The sequence below is a fragment of the Schistocerca gregaria genome, unplaced genomic scaffold (assembly GCF_023897955.1).
Source record: "Schistocerca gregaria isolate iqSchGreg1 unplaced genomic scaffold, iqSchGreg1.2 ptg000174l, whole genome shotgun sequence".
Classification (NCBI taxonomy): Eukaryota; Metazoa; Arthropoda; class Insecta; order Orthoptera; family Acrididae; genus Schistocerca; species Schistocerca gregaria.
Genome location: NW_026061726.1, coordinates 2,306,198 through 2,311,937, shown reverse-complemented (window position 1 = coordinate 2,311,937; position 5,740 = coordinate 2,306,198). Strand labels below are relative to the sequence as shown.

Genomic DNA, 5,740 nt, shown 5'->3' with positions numbered 1-5,740 from the left:
AAAGTCGGAAAAGTCGGCTGCGAGGGTGAGTGCCAAGTTTGGGGAGCGTTTCGTAGTATGCGCAGTGCAATGGGGACGCGGAAACTTGTTGTGGCCCAGTGTTTTGCAGTTGGACGACAAGATTGGTACACAGTAGTAAAGAGCGAGGCACTGAGTTGGCATGAATAATGGAGTGCACAATGGGGCTCGAGATGTGTTTGTTACCTCAGGTGCTGTATGATTGTCGACAAGGAGTGAAAACGGAGCAATTTGTGACGGCTCTTTCAATTTAAGACGTTAAAAACAGACGGAATTTGCATTTGTAATACCAGAGCATCGAAACTACTTGGAAGTTTTGTGTATATGAACGGGTCTGCGCCTTTCTACTCTGCTCCCTTCACCGCTACAAACCAACCAACCATCGTGTCCGTGCGCATCTGAGTCGCAAAGAATGGGGAATGGCGCAGTTTGCTCGTGCATGGGGCGTAGCTCAGTTGGTAGAGCGTTCGCTTGGCATGTGAAAGGTCCAGGGTTCAAGCCGCGGCGCCTCCATTTTTTGTGGTCAGTGCATGGTAAGTGTTGGTCGCGGCGAACCTAAAGGCACGCAAGATGTTGCAAAGCCAGCGTCACAGACTGATATGATGTATACTGACATAAGGAGAGCAAGATGTAAGTGTGTGGACCGGCTGTTATCGAGGTGTCATCTGTCTTAGGTATCGCGGCTTAACCTCATTGAAGTCTAGAGGGTGGACAACACGTTGGTCTTACTCAGAGCGGTGTCCGAATTCTATTTTCGACGTTATACGTGCCACTTTCATTGTGGCCAACTACGATTCGATACAGAATGCACGAAACCTAAAAGACACCCTAACGGATACATAGAGAGTAGTGTTTGTCTGCTGAATAATGGGAGTGTAAGGTTCTGTGTCGTCTATATGGCGTAGCTCAGATGGTAGAGCGCTCGCTTAGTATGCGAGAAGTACTGGGATCAATACCCAGTGCCTCCAGAATTTTTAACACACCTACATGCGCACCTTGCCATGCAAGTGGAATAATTCACAACCAGCAGATGTGTCTAGGAAGATACAAGCGAATGATTAGCATCCACAATTGACAAGCGTGCTGTTATTAGTGCGCAGGAAGCACCCTCCTCCCACGCCTACACTTAATTTAGAAACAGTACAAGTGTTCCCGTAAGATTCTCAAGCCCATGTCGGAAAGATCTGCCTTGCGCTGAGTTCACGTAAATCCCACTGCACATTCCTATTCTTTGCGTGCAGTCAGCTGCTACTGGTGTTGCTAGTTGTGACTGCTGATAACAGATGCCGTAGCAATCAATTCATGGAGTGAGTTGTATGTTTTGCGATAGTCTGTCTCTGACAAGCAAGCACAGGTGACATAGGTGCGAACACAGGAAGCTTGCAGACCCTCGCTGCCTGCAGACATGGAGCAGCCACACTAGGAGGGCAGCCTAAGCCGTAGGCGAAATGTGCTCATTCGATTTGGCGCGACGTCGAACTATAAATAATGCTGTCACTAGCGTGAGCGTTGCGTAAGCGTCGTGGAAAGTCGGAAAAGTCGGCTGCGAGGGTGAGTGCCAAGTTTGGGGAGCGTTTCGTAGTATGCGCAGTGCAATGGAGACGCGGAAACTTGTTGTGGCCCAGTGTTTTGCAGTTGGACGACAAGATTGGTACACAGTAGTAAAGAGCGAGGCACTGAGTTGGCATGAATAATGGAGTGCACAATGGGGCTCGAGATGTGTTTGTTACCTCAGGTGCTGTATGATTGTCGACAAGGAGTGAAAACGGAGCAATTTGTGACGGCTCTTTCAATTTAAGACGTTAAAAACAGACGGAATTTGCATTTGTAATACCAGAGCATGGAAACTACTTGGAAATTTTGTGTATATGAACGTGTCCGCGCCTTTGTACTCTGCTCCCTTCACCGCTACAAACCAACCAACCATCGTGTCCGTGCGCATCTGAGTCGCAAAGAATGGGGAATAGCGCAGTTTGTTCGTGCATGGGGCGTAGCTCAGTTGGTAGAGCGTTCGCTTGGCATGTGAAAGGTCCAGGTTCAAGCCGCGGCGCCTCAATTTTTTGTAGTCAGTGCATGGTAAGTGTTGGTCGCGGCGAACCTAAAGGCACGCAAGATGTTGCAAAGCCAGCGTCACAGACTGATATGATGTATACTGACGTAAGGAGAGCAAGATGTAAGTGTGGGGACCGGCTGTTATCGAGGTGTCATCGAGTTCAGATCTGTCTTACGTATCGCGGCTTAACCTCATTGAAGTCTAGACGGTGGACAACACGTTGGTCTTACTCAGAGCGGTGTCCGAATTCTATTTTCGACGTTATACGTGCCACTTTCATTGTGGCCAACTACGATTCGATACAGAATGCACGAAACCTAAAAGACACCCTAACGGATACATAGAGAGTAGTGTTTGTCTGCTGAATAATGGGAGTGTAAGGTTCTGTGTCGTCTATATGGCGTAGCTCAGATGGTAGAGCGCTCGCTTAGTATGCGAGAAGTACTGGGATCAATACCCAGTGCCTCCAGAATTTTTAACACACCTACATGCGCACCTTGCCATGCAAGTGGAATAATTCACAACCAGCAGATGTGTCTAGGAAGATACAAGCGAATGATTAGCATCCACAATTGACAAGCGTGCTGTTATTAGTGCGCAGGAAGCACCCTCCTCCCACGCCTACACTTAATTTAGAAACAGTACAAGTGTTCCCGTAAGATTCTCAAGCCCATGTCGGAAAGATCTGCCTTGCGCTGAGTTCACGTAAATCCCACTGCACATTCCTATTCTTTGCGTGCAGTCAGCTGCTACTGGTGTTGCTAGTTGTGACTGCTGATAACAGATGCCGTAGCAATCAATTCATGGAGTGAGTTGTATGTTTTGCGATAGTCTGTCTCTGACAAGCAAGCACAGGTGACATAGGTGCGAACACAGGAAGCTTGCAGACCCTCGCTGCCTGCAGACATGGAGCAGCCACACTAGGAGGGCGGCCTAAGCCGTTGGCGAAATGTGCTCGTTCGCTTTGGCGAGACGTCGAACTATAAATAATGCTGTCACTAGCGTGAGCGTTTGGAAAGTCGGAAAAGTCGGCTGCGAGGGTGAGTGCCAAGTTTGGGGAGCGTTTCGTAGTATGCGCAGTGCAATGGAGACGCGGAAACTTGTTGTGGCCCAGTGTTTTGCAGTTGGACGACAAGAATGGTACACAGTAGTAACGAGCGAGGCACTGAGTTGGCATGAATAATGGAGTGCACAATGGGGCTCGAGATGTGTTTGTTACCTCAGGTGCTGTATGATTGTCGACAAGGAGTGAAAACGGAGCAATTTGTGACGTCTCTTTCAATTTAAGACCTTAAAAACAGACGGAATTTGCATTTGTAATACCAGAGCATGGAAACTACTTGGAACTTTTGTGTATATGAACGGGTCCGCGCCTTTGTACTCTGCTCCCTTCACCGCTACAGACTAACCACCCATCGTGTCCGTGCGAATCTGAGTCGCAAAGAATGGGGAACAGCGCAGTTTGCTCGTGCATGGGGCGTAGCTCAGTTGGTAGAGCGTTCGCATGGCATGTGAAAAGTCCATGGTTCAAGCCGCGGCGCCTCCATTTTTTATGGTAAGTGTTGGTCGCGGCGAACCTAAAGGCACACAAGATGTTGCAAAGCCAGCGTCACAGACTGATATGATGTATACTGACGTAAGGAGAGCAAGATGTAAGTGTGGCGACCGGCTGTTATCGAGGTGTCTTCGAGTGCAGATCTGTCTTAGGTATCGCGGCTTAAACTCATTGAAGTCTAGAGGGTGGACAACACGTTGGTCTTACTCAGAGCGGTGTCCGAATTCTATTTTCGACGTTATACGTGCCACTTTCATTGTGGCCAACTACGATTCGATACAGAATGCACGAAACCTGAAAGACACCCTAACGGATACATAGAGAGTAGTGTTTGTCTGCTGAATAATGGGAGTGCAAGGGTCTGTGTCGTCTATATGGCTGTATGTAGCACCATTAGTCTTCGGGGGGGCCTGCGTAGCTCAGATGGTAGAGCGCTCACTTAGTATGCGGGAGGCACTGGGATCAATACCCAGTGCCTCCAGAACTTTTAACACACCTACATGCGCACCTTGCCATGCAAGTGGAATAATTCACAACCAGCAGATGTGTCTAGGAAGATACAAGCGAATGATTAGCATCCACAATTGACAAGCGTGCTGTTATTAGTGCGCAGGAAGCACCCTCCTCCCACGCCTACACTTAATTTAGAAACAGTACAAGTGTTCCCGTAAGATTCTCAAGCCCATGTCGGAAAGATCTGCCTTGCGCTGAGTTCACGTAAATCCCACTGCACATTCCTATTCTTTGCGTGCAGTCAGCTGCTACTGGTGTTGCTAGTTGTGACTGCTGATAAAAGATGCCGTAGCAATCAATTCATGGAGTGAGTTGTATGTTTTGCGATAGTCTGTCTCTGACAAGCAAGCACAGGTGACATAGGTGCGAACACAGGAAGCTTGCAGACCCTCGCTGCCTGCAGACACGGAGCAGCCACACTAGGAGGGCGGCCTAAGCCGTTGGCGAAATGTGCTCATTCGCTTTGGCGAGACGTCGAACTATAAATAATGCTGTCACTAGCGTGAGCGTTTGGAAAAGTCGGAAAAGTCGGCTGCGAGGGTGAGTGCCAAGTTTGGGGAGCGTTTCGTAGTATGCGCAGTGCAATGGAGACGCGGAAACTTGTTGTGGCCCAGTGTTTTGCAGTTGGACGACAAGAATGGTACACAGTAGTAACGAGCGAGGCACTGAGTTGGCATGAATAATGGAGTGCACAATGGGGCTCGAGATTTGTTTGTTACCTCAGGTGCTGTATGATTGTCGACAAGGAGTGAAAACGGAGCAATTTGTGACGTCTCTTTCAATTTAAGACGTTAAAAACAGACGGAATTTGCATTTGTAATACCAGAGCATGGAAACTACTTGGAACTTTTGTGTATATGAACGGGTCCGCGCCTTTGTACTCTGCTCCCTTCACCGCTACAGACCAACCACCCATCGTGTCCGTGCGAATCTGAGTCGCAAAGAATGGGGAACAGCGCAGTTTGCTCGTGCATGGGGCGTAGCTCAGTTGGTAGAGCGTTCGCATGGCATGTGAAAGGTCCAGGGTTCAAGCCCCGGCTCCTCCATTTTTTATGGTAAGTGTTGGTCGCGGCGAACCTAAAGGCACACAAGATGTTGCAAAGCCAGCGTCACAGACTGATATGATGTATACTGACGTAAGGAGAGCAAGATGTAAGTGTGGGGACCGGCTGTTATCGAGGTGTCTTCGAGTGCAGATCTGTCTTAGGTATCGCGGCTTAAACTCATTGAAGTCTAGAGGGTGGACAACACGTTGGTCTTACTCAGAGCGGTGTCCGAATTCTATTTTCGACGTTATACGTGCCACTTTCATTGTGGCCAACTACGATTCGATACAGAATGCACGAAACCTGAAAGACACCCTAACGGATACATAGAGAGTAGTGTTTGTCTGCTGAATAATGGGAGTGCAAGGGTCTGTGTCGTCTATATGGCTGTATGTAGCACCATTAGTCTTCGGGGGGGCCTGCGTAGCTCAGATGGTAGAGCGCTCACTTAGTATGCGGGAGGCACTGGGATCAATACCCAGTGCCTCCAGAACTTTTAACACACCTACATGCGCACCTTGCCATGCAAGTGGAATAATTCACAACCAGCAGATG

The 5,740-nt window shown here is 48.7% G+C and overlaps 1 non-coding gene across 1 annotated transcript; it reads left to right on the top strand.

Annotated features, from left to right (window-relative positions):
- Positions 1-2,002: 2,002 nt before the first annotated feature.
- On the top strand, positions 2,003-2,074 carry Trnaa-ggc (transfer RNA alanine (anticodon GGC)). The gene has a single exon. It is a non-coding gene; the product is annotated as a tRNA-Ala (tRNA).
- Positions 2,075-5,740: the final 3,666 nt, after the last annotated feature.